Raw genomic sequence first — 17,564 nt, forward strand, 5'->3', positions numbered from 1 at the left:
TCATAATAGCTAAATGTGGAAACAACCTAACTGTCAATCAACTGATGAACAGATAAACAAAATGTGGTATATCCAGACAATGGAATAGTATTTGACCATAAAAAGGAATGAAGTGCTCATACACACAACAACATAGATGAACCTTGAAAACAGTATCCTAGGTTAAACCTGCCAGATGGAAAAGACTATATATTGTATGATTCTATTTACATAAAATGTCCAGAAAAGGCAAATTTATAGAGACAGGAGGCAGATCAGTGGTTACCTGGGGCTGAAGAAGGGAGTGCAGATGGATGGAAAAGGGCATAGAAGAACTTTCTAAGGTTTCTGAAAGGAGGTTCCTTGAAGGAGAAGTTCTAAACCTGGATTGTGGTGATGGTTGCAAAACTCCATAAATTTATTAAAAAGTATTGAATTATATGCTTACTATGGGTGAATTTTATGGTATGCAAATTATACTTCAATAAACCTGGAAAATATTAATGAAAAAATACATTAGAGGGATTGACAAATTACAAGAAAATAAACTTTAAAAAATTTCCTGTAATCAGGCAGAAAAGCTTATTCCTTCCATCTGTAGTCTACAAAAGGAAAACCTCTACCCCCATCCCAAATGAGGCCTTAGTTCTGCACCGTGTGGGGTAGAAGAAGGGGGAGAATTTTGCGGCTCAGGAGCCTAGTATGCTGTCTTGCATACACTGACTAATTCCTGGTAAAGTCTGGCAAGTGATAAAATCCTGGAACAGTAACCCTAGGAGGGCCCTCAAGGACCATCTTGTGCAACCTTTCATTTAATCAAAGCTGGAGAAGAGGCTCAGAAACCTTTATATAACTGACTTGCTCAAGACACCATATACGGTGAATGGCCAGGTTGGAAGCTATCCCAGGTGCCTTGATTCCTAATCCAGAGTCTTCCACTGGGCTGTCTCTCCACATCTGTTAACCTCTCTCAGCCCCTGTCATCTCACCTGCAAAATGGGGACAGTATCTGCCCCTGCCTGTTTCACAGGGCCACTGATCAAATGAGATCGATGATGTGGAAAAGCTTTCAAAAAGCTGAAATCCCTCAACTAATGCAAAATGCTGTTGTAGTAGTATTAGCAGGTCAGTTGGGGGTCAACCAAGCTCAAAATCCAGACCAAAGACCTACAAGAATACATTTCCAGGAAATGCATTAGTCTGTCCTGATGTGAACATGAATCTCTGGTTAAAGCTGCTCCCCAGCATCAGGAGGGGGTAGGGGTGGGGCAGTTTTGGCACGTTTCCTTTCATTTTCCAGAACATTCTCTCATTCCAGAACATCATTATCTTCCTGCTGTCCATCTATGACACTTTAATGAATTCGATGACAATGAAATTTAGTCTGTGTGCATTGAAGTATGATTCCTCAAGTAACAAAGATGAAAATGAAGATTTGGTTTAAATATCTATAACATAAAACCTATTTATTTTACCCCCCTCCTTTGAAAACTTATCCATTGGGACACCATAAAGGGTCCTCTGTGTCTAATAACACCTGGAAATCCCCAAGTCTGTAAACTAAGCGTATTTTGGAGTGTATTAACTCTGCTAAAGGATCCCCTCAACCCAACCCCCTTCCCTGAGTCTCCTACCGCCCACACAGGGGCGGATCTCACTAGAAACCTTCAGCAAAATGAGAGCCCAGCAAACCAGTCATCGCTGCTGGCCCAGGGAAAACACCAGGTGCAGAGCTGAGCGCAGAATGTGATCTGGGAAAACACTTATAAATCAAACAGGTCCCAGGGAGTGAAAGTACAAGTTAGCAAAAAATAACAACAAAAGTGGCCATGAAATGTTAAATCAGATCAACCCAACAGTGAGCTAATTACCGTGGCCTATGTACAAAACCCAGTGTGAAGACTGAATGACAAGCTCAGAAAAAGCTGGAGAAGCAGTCTCACCTCCCACATCCGGTTACTCTTCATGTGTTAGGAGAATTGGCCCTTTAACTTTGATATATGTTTCACATGTTTTCTCAGTTCAAATATTTCTCCCAGTTGTCTTAGACTTTGTCATGATCATTTTTAATTTTCCTTGCAAATATATTTTATTTTATTTTTAGGTAGTTCAGACTACTAGTCTTTTGTTGCATCTGGATTTTGAGTTGTATTTAGAAAGCATCTCCTCCCACCTACGTCATAGAGAAAGTCACCCATATTTTCTCCTAACACAGGTGGGTTTCATTCTTGATCCATCCTATTGGAGTTTATTCTTGTATATGGCTTTCCAGTGGTCCTCAAAATATTTATTAAAAAGTCTATTTTTGTCCCAGTAATTGGAGATTCCACGTACTAAGTTTCCACATATATTTGGGTCTATTCCTCGACTTTCTATCCTATTCCATTGGTTTAACTGTCTATCCATGTGCTAGTATCACACTGTTTTAATTATAGAGACTTTATACTACATTATAGTATCTGGTAGGTAGCTCTTTTCCCCGAGTATTTTCCCAACTATTCTTGCATGTTTTCTTTTGTTTCTGTGTATGAACTTTCGTATCAACTTGCCTAGTTCCAGAAAGAGGTTTATTAGTATTCTTGTTGGGATCACATTAATGTAGGAAGAACTGATATCTCTATGATACTTATGATACTGAGTCATCCTATCCAAGAACAGGGATTTCTTTCCATTTGTTCAAGTCTAGTTTTATGTCTTTTAAGAGTGTTTTAAAATCGTTTTCCTGTACAAAATCTGCACACTTATTTTTATGTTTACTACTAAATGTTGTATCTTTTTTTGTTGCTACATCCCATTGTTTTTTGAAGCCAAGCTGATCCAGGAACTTGATCTTGGGTTCTAAAAAAATAGTAACATATTCTTTTCCACCCCACTTTGTTCTCCCTTTGCCTGGTCCACTAGTCTCTTTGGGGTGACTTGAGGGTATCTCTATTGACCACATTGGGAGAACAAGAAACAATAGTAGGCCGAGGGTTAAGACAAGATGACATAAGACAGTGGTGAATAAGGTCTTCAGGTCTTAGCAGAAAGAATTCACATCTGTCTCAGGGCAAAGATAAGAAGTTGCAGGACTCTCACATATTTAAAAATCTGAAATTGGATTTAACTGGTCTGCTTTTCTCCGTCAAGTAAACTCTATCAATCTTTGTGACATCTTGGACAATCTTCTAAATCCTCCTTCCTCTTCTTGGTCTGATATGATACAGTATACTCATGAGTAATAGTATTGAGTTGATAAATCCCTTCAATAAATTCTCCTTTCTTAATATTTCCCTAATACTTTCATGATCCAAACACCATGTGGCCACAAGAATCTCTGATAGATAGTTGTCTCCAAAGCTATCTGTAAAACCAGGTTGAAGGCAGGCCCCATGAATTTTGGTCCACATCTCAGACTGTACATGTATGTCAGATGTCAGATTCAGGTGAGACAGGCATCTCGGTTGGCTAGGTGGGGCCCTAGGTCAAACAAGTCTGCACATACAGGAAGCCACATCCACCTGAAGTCGGCCACACATCCTGTGACATGGAGCAAGTCAGCAATCCGTCCATGCCTGCTGCAAACCACTCATCAGAGGGACCACAAACTGAACATGCAGCTACAGAATGAATCAGCCAAATGATCATGCATCCCAAGGTCCAGTCCCTAGCTGCTGCGACCACTTCCCCATCCAGAACCCCTTAAAGAACGCCCCCTCGACCCAGCTCAAGGCTGCTCTCTCTGCTTTCCGGGACAGCCCAGGCTCTCTGTAGCCTGGTCCTTTCCCTTATCTAAGTTTTGCTTAATTGTTTATAAAACTGTTTCATACTTTATTCTGTGGCTCTCACTTGACTTATTTCCTGTGGTTGCCCAAGGACCCACGTTCTCAGTCCCAGGGCCCAGGCAGGGTACCCAGACCAGCAACACAGGGAAATCTAGCTGGTTTTCTCAGATAACTGGTATATGGTCCTGCTGAGACTAAGACCAATGGTTGGATTTTACTCCAGGCCAACCAGCTCTCCTTTCTCCCAATGCACCTCTTTTACTTTAATTCTTTAGACCCAAAGGGGATCGAGTGAGAAATCTAGACAGGCCATAGGAGATGCAATGTTGAAAAAGCAATTGGAAACCTAAAGCAATTGGAGACTCTAAGCCTTTGGCAAGAATGAGAAGACCCCTGCTGAGCTCTTTTCCTGTAACACCTCTTCTCCACTAGGTTCACTGTTGAACTCCTAAACACCCTTCAAGGTCAAGCTTAACTGTTACCTTTGGTACTTAATTTTTCATGACACTCCACTGCCTCTCAAAGATGTAATTGCTCCCTCATCTGTTTCCCCACTAAATTTTAAGCATGCTTCTATTATCATTTTAATCATGTTTTATTATAGTTCTCTCATTATTTGTTTATCTCTCTGTCTACCAGCTAGGCTTCAGATTCCTGGAGGGCAAAACTGTATTTCATTCATCTTGATATCCTCAAGATCTAACAATGTAATTGAATGAAATTGACCAGAGAAAGAGATTTGAACTTTTTTTCTATGCACCGTTTGAGATCTATTAGCCACAGCCTTAGCAGGAAGTAGTCCAGTGAGTATTACCCAGCTCAGATATATACCAAGAGACCCAAGATGGAACTCCTTGGTATAGGTACGCAATGTGCTCCAAATCCTGTCTCCCCTTCAGCCTAATGACCAACTCTTAATTGGTAAAATGTGAATTGTTATGAGGATTAAATAAGATAATGTATCTAAGGTACTTATTAGTGGTATGGTAATTAGAATATTAGTAATTTTATGCTTCACAGACTGATGAGAAAAATTGGATGACAAATAGTAGAGCTACTGAGTCAAAGGACTTCCCTTAATGAATTGCCATGTGACCCAACAATAGTTCCCCACCTTTTTTCCAGCACTACATGTAAGATAGATAGGTGATATCACATGTGGGACATATTCCCAGGGTCATTCCTATGGACTGGCATGTAGATAAGGATACGTGCAGATTACAGTCAATTTCAGGTGCATTAGCCAGAACTCCCTAGCAATTCTCCCTAGGAACTTCTTTCCCTATGTCTCAAGAAAGCATGGAATTTCTGTGAGTAAAAATGGCATAATTACAAAAACAACAAATCTGCTCTTATTAGCTGATTTTTTAATGCACAAAACTCAGTTCTTCATTATTATTAATAAATTACTCCAGCATACCTCTGTTTTGACACCCAGTGTTTTGTGAAGCCCAGTTGCTAAGATCCATTATTATAGATCCTGAGGGCTAAGCTTGACCATTGTCACACCATGAGATGTTTGAAAACTCTTGTATTAACCATAATAATTATGAAAAGTGGGCTCTGTCAAATACGCTGTGAGAATATTCTCATGGAGAGTCATGACACGGAATGAAGCTGCACTGTCCCGTAAAGATGTTTTCAAGCTCAGGGTCCTGACAGGAAAGAGATGGCAAATGCAAAAGGGAGATTAAAGAGAGTTTGATGAAGGCACTGTTTACAAGGGCTTGGGCGGGTTTAAGGAAAACCAACAAGGGATGGTAAAGCACCTAGGGACTCGCACCCACAGGAAGTAGCTACGTAAGGAATCAGCCATTGGAACCCAGGGAGAGCTGTAGCTATAGGAAGAGGCTGCCTGCAAGATGCAGCTGCTCACAAGCCCTGGCCCAGCAGGCAGATGAGCCAAGGGAGGAAACACTTCAAGGTCTTTCCCCTCCTCCTGTCTGTGCCTTCCATTGGCCAAACCCGACCAGATTCGGAAGGCACAGGCCGTAGGTGCAGCCAGGTCAGTCTTCTTGGACAGAGAGCAGGCTGAGGGATGCAAAGTAGATCTGGAGGGACAAATGGAAAACCTCTAGCACAGATGTCAACTAGCTCTTTCCTTCTTGATTCTGCATTGTGATTTCTTGCCTATTTTTTAGATGTACTGAACAAGATTTGAGTTATTTTCTATGTGATCTAAAAGAGAAAGCACTTTTTTATCAGCAAAACTAGAAACAACTAGACTCACAAGTGTGCAGCTAAACCCTTGAAATAAACGGCTTCATCTCAAACCTAAATAAAAAGAAAGATCTCAGTCATGCCTTCCCAGGCCATTTTAATTAACTTTATCGGAAAAGTTCTAAATGTCTAACTGTCTTTATCTTTGTTTCCAGATTTTCAATTGGCCAGAAGGTAAAGATAAAACTTAACAGCATTTACACTGAAGGGGAGAGGAAAAAACTGAAAAAGAACAGAAATATTATAAGGGGATTTTTTTCACCCTTTTCTTTTTTAATTCTTGTACTTACTTGATAGGATTTTGATGGTTGACAGAACTCACAGTCCTGTGCCTTCACTCTGATGATGCATCTCCTGCTCCAGCTGGAATCCTTCTCAGGAAAACGAGCAGAGGTCAGGCTGACCCTTCTTGCTGGGCAGGTGGGGCCTCCATCTTCAGTTCAAGCTACCTTAGCTGGAAGTTTCGAGAGGACACCAAATATTTACTCTGTTTAATATTACATTTTTATTGATTGTTAAAATAATAATATATATGTGTTAATTATATATAATTTGGAAAATACAAAAATATGTAAAAGAGAAAGTAGAAGCCTTGCATATCCTTATCTAACAGTGGCAACTATTGTTAACATTTTATTATTTCCTCTTTCACTCTTTTTCTACACATAGATTTCCCAGATAGGCATTATATATCGTGTGCAGTTTTGCATCCACCTTTATTATAATGAACATTATAGAACAATATTCCCCACGTCATTAACTAAACTTCAAAATAATAAAATTTAAAGACCAAGTAACATTTTATATGATAGTGTCTTAGTCCATTTTGGTTGCTATAACTATACCATAGATTAGGTGGCTTAAACAACAAATATTTATTTATCACAGTTCTGGAGGCTGGAAGTCCAAGATCGGGATACCAGCATGGCTGGGTTCCGGTAAAGACCTTCTTCATGGTTTACATACTGCTGTCTTCTTTTTGTAGCCTCACATGCTGGGGAGAGAGAAAGCTAACTCTCTTCCTCTACTTATAAGGGCACTAATTGCATCTTGGGGGCTCCATCCTCATGACCTACTTACCTCCCAAAGGTCCCATCTCTTGATACCATTCTATTGAGGGTTAGAATTTCAACGTATGAATTGGGTGGGGGGAGGCACACAAACATGCAGTTCATAACAGATGATTATAGCCCAATGTATTCAATTATTCCTCTGTTATTGAACATTTAGGTTTTTCCAATTTTCCTTATTATGAATAAGGTTGCAGTGGACATCTTCATTCATAATTTTTCTAAATCTATACTAAATTTCTTAGAACAAATTTCTTGAAGCACAGTTATGACTTTAAAGTTTCACTTTAGATCTTGCCAAATTGCTATCTGAAAGACTATACTAATCTACATTCCCACCCACAGGGCACAGGAGTGCCCACATTTATAGAACCTGGCTGACACTGAGTATTGGAATTTACTTTTATCTCTGTCAATGGCATTTTATTATTGTTTTAGCTTACATATCTTTGACATATCGGTGAAGGTGAACATTTTTTCACACATTGTAGGCCATTTAACTTCCTTCTTTGTGAATTGTCTGTTCCTGAAGTTTGGCAGCTAAACGTTCTTCCAAACTTTTGTTCCTCTCCTGAGGATCACAAAACTTTGTACAACTTTATTCCAATTCATTGAGTGTTTTCAGATGGTTGGTTGCTTTTAACAGAGCGAGCTGATTCCAAAAATGTCATTTCATTTTGTTTTTTGACAGAGAAAGGCTATATGTTCAGTTGAATGCTGCCCGGACGGTTTTCCAAAACCATAACTAAAGTTATCTTAATTGTCTCTCTGAATATATTAAAGGACACAGTAGCCTACAGTTTTCAGTTCATAAATCCAAACCTCTTAGAAACACGTTTCTTTTGTGGGCCTCTCTAGGCCTAATTAGGACTATATGATCCTTTTTAGGTACTGAGAAGAGTGAGAAAAAAAACAGTTTGATCGAGCATAGGCCTTTTGACATGAGTTTTCAACTTGATTTGAAGCCCAGAAATGTTACTACAAATGTGTTCTTGAGTGCCTAAGTGCTTTTCTACTGTTTCTATGGTAGGTGATGATGAGATGATTTCCATGCTTGGGCACACCTTGCTGTGGCTACTGGAAGTTAGTGATCCCAAAGGAGGGACCGAGAAAGCCGATGGGAGTGAAGTGTATAAAATCGTTGTCCATTACAAGTTGACCCATAGTAGCAAGTAGACTTTGTTCAAGGCTTTCCATTTTACAAAGCATGTTCTCATACATAATCTCATTTGATACTCACAACAACCACATGGGGGTTTGATACCATTACCCTTGTTGTGCAGGGATAGCTGAATGATTTGCTCAGAGTCACTGAGGTAACAAGTGGCCATCAGCTCTCAAACTCCTGGCTTCTGTCTGTAAATGTGTTTCCGACTATATTCTCCTGCCGTGCTGGTACATGGTTTACTGAGCACCCTTTAAAAATGTAACAGGGTCATGAAGCAAGAATAGAAAAAAGAACAACAAAACACACATGTACCCACACACACAAGGTACAACCCTGGTCACCATCTTACTCAATAGTCTGGACAGAAAAAATAAGAGATTTGTGCAATCTTTTCTGAGAAGTTACATTCTTAGTCTTTGCATATGCCCCTCATTATATGCTTATATAATCATATTATCTCTGTGTCCTGTTGATGACTTTGACGTTTCTTTCCTCGTCTGTCAATCCACCTTGACCTTTTACAGTGTTACGGTCATTGTTGACTCTACAGAACGATGTAGGATTTGCTTAGGCCAGAGCATGCAGGAAGACGGCTGGATGAGAAAACCTGGGGAACCGCGTTGCAGTGGAATGTGCCACTTCTGTAAAAGTCTACTATCCCTTCTCATCAGGATCACATTTGCCAAATTTGAGGAATTTCTGAGGCTGAAAACAAATGTAAAAGGATATTTTTGCTCGACTTTGAAGGTGGCCCCAATGGTGAATTTGGGAATTCTCTCTCACAACTTTACCATTTTCACTGGGGATTTGGATGCTTCATGGTAAATGAAGATGGGTGACATTTTTTTCTTAACAAAAACGTATGAGCCTACACAGATTTCCTAAGCATGGTTGCACTTCCTGGGAAAAAAGGAATTTAGACTCTAAAGCCTGTCCTCATTACTAGGAAGATGCAAAACAATGGACTGTTTTGCATTTAACATCAGAGTCTTCAACAAAACCTAAGCGATCGGAGGCCTCTGAATAAGCTGATACTGAAACCCACCACAGCCACCCAGGAATGAGCATTTGCCCCTGGGTAATCGTCCTCATGTGTGTAATTATTGAGAGTGGTAACACTTTGGGGTCCAGGTAGCTTTCCCCTGGTTACCACTTGGCTGAGCATAATATAAGAGTGAGAGTCTTGTTACTACCATTTTTAAAGGGACTGACAAAGTACTCAGTGCTGAGATGGTCAAAGAAGCACAGCTCGATCTCAAGTAGAAATGAGATGGAAATTTGGGCAGCTCTGTTGTGGATGTGGGATTGCACGAATCCCTCTCACTCCTCCTCCTATACTTTCTGCCCTGGTGAACAGCATCACCACCCTTCTAGAAAAGCCTCTGAGATGATGGGAGAATGGGGACTGGAACCTAGACTGTTATTCCTGTGCTCATTCCATGTCATCCCACTGTCTCCCACCAACAAGTGAAGTTTTTATCAGCCATGAGCAAAATATTTGCAAAATAGAGTCTGTAGAATTTGGATCTCTCAAGTCCCATGATTCAATAAAAAGAAAAATATCTTTTCTTGAGGAAGGCATTTCTCCCTCTTCAAACAGTAAGATCTACATATTAACTCACACCTCCCCATCTTTTAATCTACAGCTTGGAAGTCAGGCCTCATCGCAACATGTAGGGACATACATGTAAAATTCATACACCTTAATGGAACATTCATTGGTCTAGAAGGTAAGACAGAGAGAAGAGGCATTCTCCAACCTACAAGAGTCCAACATGTAAGCAAAATGTCTTCAAAGAATTATGCAGCTCAAATGCAATCCCATCAAAGCAGGCCATTTTCAAGTACGTGATGAGGGTCAAGTACTACCTGGGGATAGCATTGGATATTTTATTTGGAAGTGCTATTCAGTTAACTTTTTATCCATTTCCCATTCTTCCTAACATTTAAAGATAAAATAACCTTTATAAGCAAATTAAAAATTTTTTCAAATTTAAAAATTGCTCTCCAGATATTCAAAAGCAACCAACACACACATGGTAATTAAAAAATTACACAGAATTGATGTCTGTCTTTAAGCTACCATTGGGTAGTTTCAAACTCTTACAAAGATAATGAACAAAGAACTATGAAATTTAGATTTACGTTCACACCACATTTTTTTTTTTTTTAAAGATTTTATTTTTCCTTTTTCTCCCCAAAGCTCCCCAGTACATAGTTGTATATTCTTCGTTGTGGGTCCTTCCAGTTGTGGCATGTGGGACGCTGCCTCAGCGTGGTTTGATGAGCAGTGCCATGTCCGCGCCCAGGATTCGAACCAACGAAACACTGGGCCGCCTGCAGCAGAGCGCGCGAACTTAACCACTCGGCCACGGGGCCAGCCCCACACCACATTTTTATTAGCAACAAGTTATGAGACTGGTTATGTTCTAGGTTCATACATCTGTCTTTACTGAGTAACAGAGCTTGCACTAGACTTTTCAATTAGGTGACTTGATTAATTCCACTTCCATTCCCCATTTTTTAAGCCAGTTTGACTTAAGTTTCTGACACTTGCATGCTATTGAGCTCTGATTAATACAGTATCTCAGAAAATGTGTTGACCAAAAAAATGAGAAAATCAGTCTCTTTTGATTACCTATTGAGTAACTTTTATAACTATTCAATGGATATATCAACCTTATGATTACAATTTTCTTAAGTAATTCTAGTCATAGGATTTTTAAGGTTAAAAAAACCCTTATTCTATACATTTATTTATCATAATTATACTCCTTTTTCTGAATAAAATATTTATGGGGAGAAAAGGGAATGGAGAGGGCCATCTCTATCAATTCAAAAAGTGTGGTTATTTGATTTCTTGGGAACTGTCGCTCCTCTCTTCCCCATTTTTAATTTGTAAAAGTTGGTGCCTGTACTAAAACATAAAGCTTTTCTCACTCCCCCCAATTTCATTTCCATCCTGTTAATCCATAATCAAATGGCTCCACTAACACTTTGCTTCATCCAACAGAGAGAAAAGATACATTTAAATATAGCACACCTCTGCATATTTTTAAAAATTCTGAATAACTGTCATGAGTAATGCAACATTCCAACTTAATGACCCAGGCTGTAAACAAAACCACAACTAACTAATAAACATGTTTCAAAGATTCATTAGCAAGTCAGTTATAAGAAACTCAGAACATACTTTCCTAAAGTCATGATCTTATTTTTGGTGGTAGATTTTTAGGCCACTCCCCTAAGACTCCTTTGCCCATAGGGAAGTGTACTTTAGCATGACAGGTGGCTCCCAGTCTTTCAGAGGCCCAAAAGCCAAGATCCTGGGCCCCCAAGTATAGTAGTTAAAATCCGAGTTCCATTGTTAATCAGACGGGTGACCTCAGTTTATTTTCCTGGAAAATGGATATATTGATACCTTTTTTTTGGGATACCATTTTTTAAGGAAAAATGAAATAATGGAAGTAAAGCCCTTAATACAGGGCTTGGCACAGAATAAACAGTGATAATGTTATGATGACAGTGATGACAAAATCTTTTGGGTTCTAGGCCCCCCTGAACCCAAGGTAATGGAAGGTCTAAGAAGCTTCCTGACTGAGTTTGTGTTTACTTTATATTTAGTAAGAGAATGCACGGTGAGTGTATTCGTTTCCTACGGCTGCCATGACACTGTACTGGGTGGCTTAAACAACAGAAATTTATTGGTTCAGAGTTGTGGAGGCTGGAAGTCTGAAATTAAGGCATCAGCACGTTTGGTTCCTTCTGAGGGCTATGAGGGTGAATCTGTTCCAGGCCTCTCTCTCAACTCCTGGTAGCCTCAGGTGTTCCTTGGCTTGTAGATGGCCATCTTCTCCATGTGTCTTCACATGGTCTTCCCTCTATGTCTGTCTATCTGTCTGTCCAAATTTCCCTTTTTTATAAGGACACAGTCATACTAGATTAGGGCCTAACACTATGACCTTATCTTAACTTGACCATTTGCAAAGACCCTGTTTCCAAATAAGGTCACATTCACAGCTACTCAGGTTAGAACTTCAACATCTTTTTTAGAGGACACAACTCAACCCACAACAGTGAGTAAGTGAAAAATTTCACTGAGCATCTCCTGGTGAAATGTTGGGACAAGCTTCAGGAAGGAGTGGAAGAGGAAGTCTCTGCATCTCCTGGTCCATGGAAGGAGGAATGGGGGCTCCAGCGTAACCACCACCATCAGAGGAGAGCAGCAGCTCTAAGAATTAGCCAGGTGTAGCTGTGGTAACCCCAGGAACTGTCTGTACTTCTCAAAGGTAGGGCAAATCACCCATCATTTTACCCAAATAGCCAAATGTAAGCCTCACACTTCTTTTTTCTTCAGAGTTTGCCTTGTTTCAGATAATTAGATTGCCTCCCTTCCTGAGCTACATAAGCATTTTAAGAAACTAGCTACACTTTTTGGCTATTAGGGTCCTGAAGGGATCACCGTAGTTTTCAATTCCTAGCAACAGTTTTGCAACACCTGGGGTTTCATGAATTTCTCAAAATTCCTCAAAGTGAAATGAATTTTATATCCAGTTAAATACATAAAACCAGCACAAGGCTTGTAACACTTTCAGAGGATGAGGTCATCATGAACTCTAACAAATGACATTAGGGCGTCCCAGTTCTCTCTAAGTTGGGAATCTCAGCACTAAATAGCACGCTTGACCTCTGGAAGGAAAACCAACTCACCCTGGGGACTAATTTACAACCAGGAAGTAATTTCTCCACCGGGAGCCAGTGGGTCAACCAAGTTCCTTCTTGGTGTTCTCCCAGGGCTGCAGTGAACCAGGCAGGGGGCGATCTAGGTTCACTCTTCCTGCCGGCAGAACAGCCCCCAGCCTCCAGCAGGGGGTGTGCGGAAGAGCATTCTTCTCCCAAACTGCACAATTAGTCAGGATAATGCTTTGAATCTCCAACCATCATAACTACTTAGTTTCAAGCAATATTTTAAGGGAGACAAAGCTCAGGTTTCTAACAATCAGGTGGATAAAAAAAGCCATGAGCAATTGTCTGTCCAAGAACACTAAACTGAGGAAGGGGTCCTTTGCCTGGCTCACTTCTCCCTGCTGGCCCAGCTGACCCCTTCTCACCCTTCAGGGTCAGCTGAAATGTCTTGTCTCAGAGATACCTTCCATGACCATTCTCATCTTCAGTATTCTTTATCAAATCATCCCAGTTATTTCCTTCATAGCTCTACTATCTATCTGTAATTATTTTACTGGTTTACTCAGCCTATTCTCTCCATACAAATACAAGCTTCAGGAGACCAAAAGCCTTGCCCATCCTATTCTCTGCATTAGCCCCTGTGTCTGATACTGAGCCTGGCACACAGTAGGTGTTCAATAAATATGTGTTGAGTGACTAATGTCCTAAATGACAAGCAGGTGAACTTACCCCCTCAGAGCCCCTGTTGACTGGTGTTCAAGGTATAGTACACATTGTAGGCTGGATCAAGCAATAAAATATTGACCTGCAAAATATTACCTTCCTGGATACTCACTCTGGCCTAAATAAACAGAAGGAGGCCTGAGGAATTATCCGGCAAGCCTGATTTAGTAGAATCATTGGCACTTGTGTAAAATTTTGGAGAATAATGTCCTAAGCACAGATGCTATTTTTAAGAACTTAACACCAGGAAAAACCTTCTGGGGCTAACTCTGTGGGAATGAGGCCCTTTTTATGTCATGGGTGATGTATGAACTGATGGCTCATGAAAGGTGAAGCTCAGACTAAGTTATCAGACTTTTTCCTTCTGAATTATAGCTCAGCAAGCAGACTTGACCGATTACAGTCACTGACAAGAGCTGAGCGGTCTGTGGGCTTGTTTATATTACCAAAGAAAAGTGACAATATGGCCCAATTTAGTGCCTACAGCCCAGCATAACTAAACAAATTCTCTTTCCAGTCCAAGTCGAGGTTCACCTAAGCCAAGTTGGATTTATGGGAAACAAATGCCAAAGAGAGCCAATCAGTCTATGGGGTTTGTTTGGGACTAAATTACTTCAAAAGCCACAAATTAGGACCCTTTAAAAGCTGAAGAATAAGAAATCTTCTTAAATGGCACAACTAGGTTTCACGCGTGTTGGGCGAGGTTGTTTGCACTGGTAAGGGAAGTTCACAGGGTCACCCAGAGCCACCTGACCAGTAACCAACTCACAGAGGCAGAGAGACTCAATAACTCAGAGTCCAGGAGGGCTTCTGCTCAGCTGTGGACTTTTAATGACAACATTCATCACTGAGTTAAGGGTTTCAAAGACAAAGATCTTCTAGAAAAGGCAAGTTTACCTGCTCTGTGGGCAGGTCCAGAGGTGGAGGTCCACTGGGCCAAAGACACAGGACTTCCTCCCCAGAGAGCAAGAATAAATGCTTGGGGGAAAGAAACGGCACAAAAGGTTTAGATCTTTTTTTACTGCTACAACTTCTGTGTTCAAGAGAGTGGGAAAAGTTCCAATGAAATCTGCCTCCCATCCTTTTGCAGAAATAAATTGTGTTTAGGTCCCAAATGGAGTAGCATTTCTGCATCCATCTTCTCTCAGAACAGTGTTTCTTAACTTTTGTGGGGGAAGGCGGGTCATGGAGCCTCATGAATGCTGTGGACCCTCTAACTGGAGAAATGTAAAACAAAGGTTTTACACCTTGTATGAAAGGTTCATACACCCCATTTTAAGCCCATTCTTGGCCCCACTAAGATCCCCGTATTATGGGAACAAAAGCACCCCACTGTTGGAGCAAAACTGGAGGATGTTGTCAAGAAGGGATTCTACAGAGAGAAAGATGGGAAAGAAGGAAAGAAAGACTTCCCTGGCTCTGTCCTCCTCAAAACCCGAGTCCCCAAGTCCCAGTACAAAGATTAAGCATACGTCAATGATACTTAGGAAAGACTTTGACAAAAGGGAAACTGGAAAAATTCCCCCATTGTTTGACTACTACAGTCACTCTCTGATGAGGTCCAGTCACTGTGGTTCCTTTCTCTCCTGTAATTCTAAGTGATTCAACAAGGTTTATAGCTAAAAATAACAGCCATGATAAGTACAATGAATATTGGGATAGGAGTTCTTCTGCTATATACTTTCAGAGATAGATATTATTACTGCTATTTTACAGATGGAACTATAGACTATAGCACTGGGCAAAACTAGCATTTTTTAACACCCTCTACATTCATTATTTCAAAAAATTTGAGGTCCTGAGACATGCATATTAACATGCCAATTTTATTACTGAGAAAACTGAATTTGGAAAGTTTAGGTGATTTTCCAAGGTCACACAGCAAGCAAATGACGGGGCTAGGAGTTGAACCCAGAAGTGCCTGGCTCCTAAGTGCCTGATCTTTCAGCTGCACCACCCAGCTGGGGAACCCACGTTCTGCTCTACAGGAGTGTTCCCATCCCAGAGCATACCTCCAGATTCCCAACCTGCAAGTCGTATACCCTCTGGGAAAGTCACCTCTCCCAGTTGAGGGTCTGATCATCAGATCAGCCATATATTATCTTGTTCAATCTGTATAAACACCCTATGAGAAAGTATTATCAGCTCCATTCTACAAGGCAACTAGGCTTGGAGAGATAAAGTGACCTAGTCAAGGTCACTTGACTGGGTCTCTATTTCCAAAACTTGTGTTCTTTTCATTATATCACTCGGCTTCTGCAAGAAATTGAGGAATCCCTTTGAGCAGTCAATGTCTTTAATGAGCGTTAGTCATGTGGCTGCCATCTGGGGGTCCTGTTTCTGGTTTGTGCTAGTCTCCATGCTGTGCATCCCTGCAGATACAGTCCTCCTGCTCCAAGATGCCTGGGTGTTTGCTCCCCCACATGCTGGCCCAGTCAGAGTGTGCTGGCTCCCTTTTTCTCAGAAGGAGGACTTAGAGTGTGTTGAATCTCAGAAAAGTGAGCCTTCAGTGCTCAAGCTGTGGCTGCTTTTGTAAAGCCCAGTGGACATGTCAGATGACACAAAAAGCTGCCACTCTTAGAGTCAGAGAAGGATTTTTGCCGCACTTTCCAAGTCTTTGCTCCATGTTATAGCTGGTAGTCCATGTGGAAGGGCAGTAGAGCATGGCGGTTAGGAGAAGAGTTTGATACCAGGTTGCCTGGCTCCACCTCTTACAAGCTGGGTCATCTTCAGCAAATTGTTTAACCTCTCTGTGCCTCAGCTTCCTCATCTATACAAGAGACAGATACCTCATACGGTTGTTACGAGGACCATAAGAGTTAATATTTGTGAAGCACTTAGAAAGGGCCCGGCACATAGGAAGTGCTAGAGAAGTGTTGGTTAAAATATACACCAACCTGGGACAAGCCGCTGTGGCAGTGCAACCATCTTTTACTCTTGGAGCACAGTCATGCATCACTTAATGATGAGGATGCTTTCTGGGAAATACATCATATTGTTAGGTAATTTTGTTGTTGTGTGAACATATCATACAGTGTATTTAAATCAAGCACAAGAGAAAATGATGCAATCCAGAAATGTGATAAACACAAGATGTATGAGGCTGCTGGCATAACACGGCATGCTGTTTTATAGTAAACTTTTTTATAAGTAGAAAGAGTATGCTCTAAAGAATGATAAAATGTATAGCATAGTAAATACATAGAGCAGTAACAGTCAGTTATTATCCTTATCAAGTATTATGTGTGGTATGTAATTTTATGTGTTATGACTGGCAGCGCAGCAGGTTTGTTCACACCAGCATTACCACAAACATGTGAGTAGTATGTTGTGCTACGACATGACGACAGTTGCAACATCACCAGGTGATGGGAATTTTTCAGCTCTATTATAATCCTACAGGACGACTGTGGTATATGCAGTCCATCGTTGACTGAAACATCATTTTGTGGCACACATATGTCAATCTGTTGTCAAAAACTCTGTTCAGTCCTAGAGAGTCCTGAAGAGCAAAGTCTAGAACTTGGCGCCCACAGAAGGGGAGGTTGTATGTCAACTTTCTCAGGCCTCCTGAAATGAAGCTCACCTTTTCTATGGGCCAAGCAGTTGACTCAAATCTCAGCCCTGGGGGTATATTCCAAGCAGTTGGTTCATCCCAAGCACCACTCATTCTAAGCCCCACAAAGTCCATCTTATCTTGAAGGAAAACTGAGGAGACTCAAACCTGGTGGCTTTTGAAGCCGTGGTTTCAGGGTTTGCCTGAGAGGCTTGGTAGGTTCTGGGCCCCCTGTGTGGAGCCCCTGGGAAGGCTGAGGGTGCCACCTTTCCCAGAATCCTTGTCCCCGTCTTTACCACATCTGCTTGTTTCCTCAATCACAGGCCTTATCCCAAGCAGGGTCATGACAACCTGTGCTTGACTTTCACATTGGGTAGCAAATGGGCATTTCTACATTT

General features: G+C 41.0%; 1 long non-coding RNA gene across 1 annotated transcript in view; it reads left to right on the top strand.

Annotated features, from left to right (window-relative positions):
* LOC139044870 (uncharacterized) overlaps positions 1-6,374 on the top strand; it is a 17,157-nt gene extending 10,783 nt beyond the window's left edge. The window contains exons 2-4 of the long non-coding RNA XR_011502250.1: positions 2,084-2,194; positions 6,119-6,137; positions 6,261-6,374. This is a non-coding gene — a long non-coding RNA (uncharacterized lncRNA). The remainder of the gene's footprint in view (positions 1-2,083; positions 2,195-6,118; positions 6,138-6,260) is intronic.
* Positions 6,375-17,564: the final 11,190 nt, after the last annotated feature.

Source organism: Equus asinus, chromosome 3, assembly GCF_041296235.1.
Source record: "Equus asinus isolate D_3611 breed Donkey chromosome 3, EquAss-T2T_v2, whole genome shotgun sequence".
Lineage (NCBI taxonomy): Eukaryota > Metazoa > Chordata > Mammalia > Perissodactyla > Equidae > Equus > Equus asinus.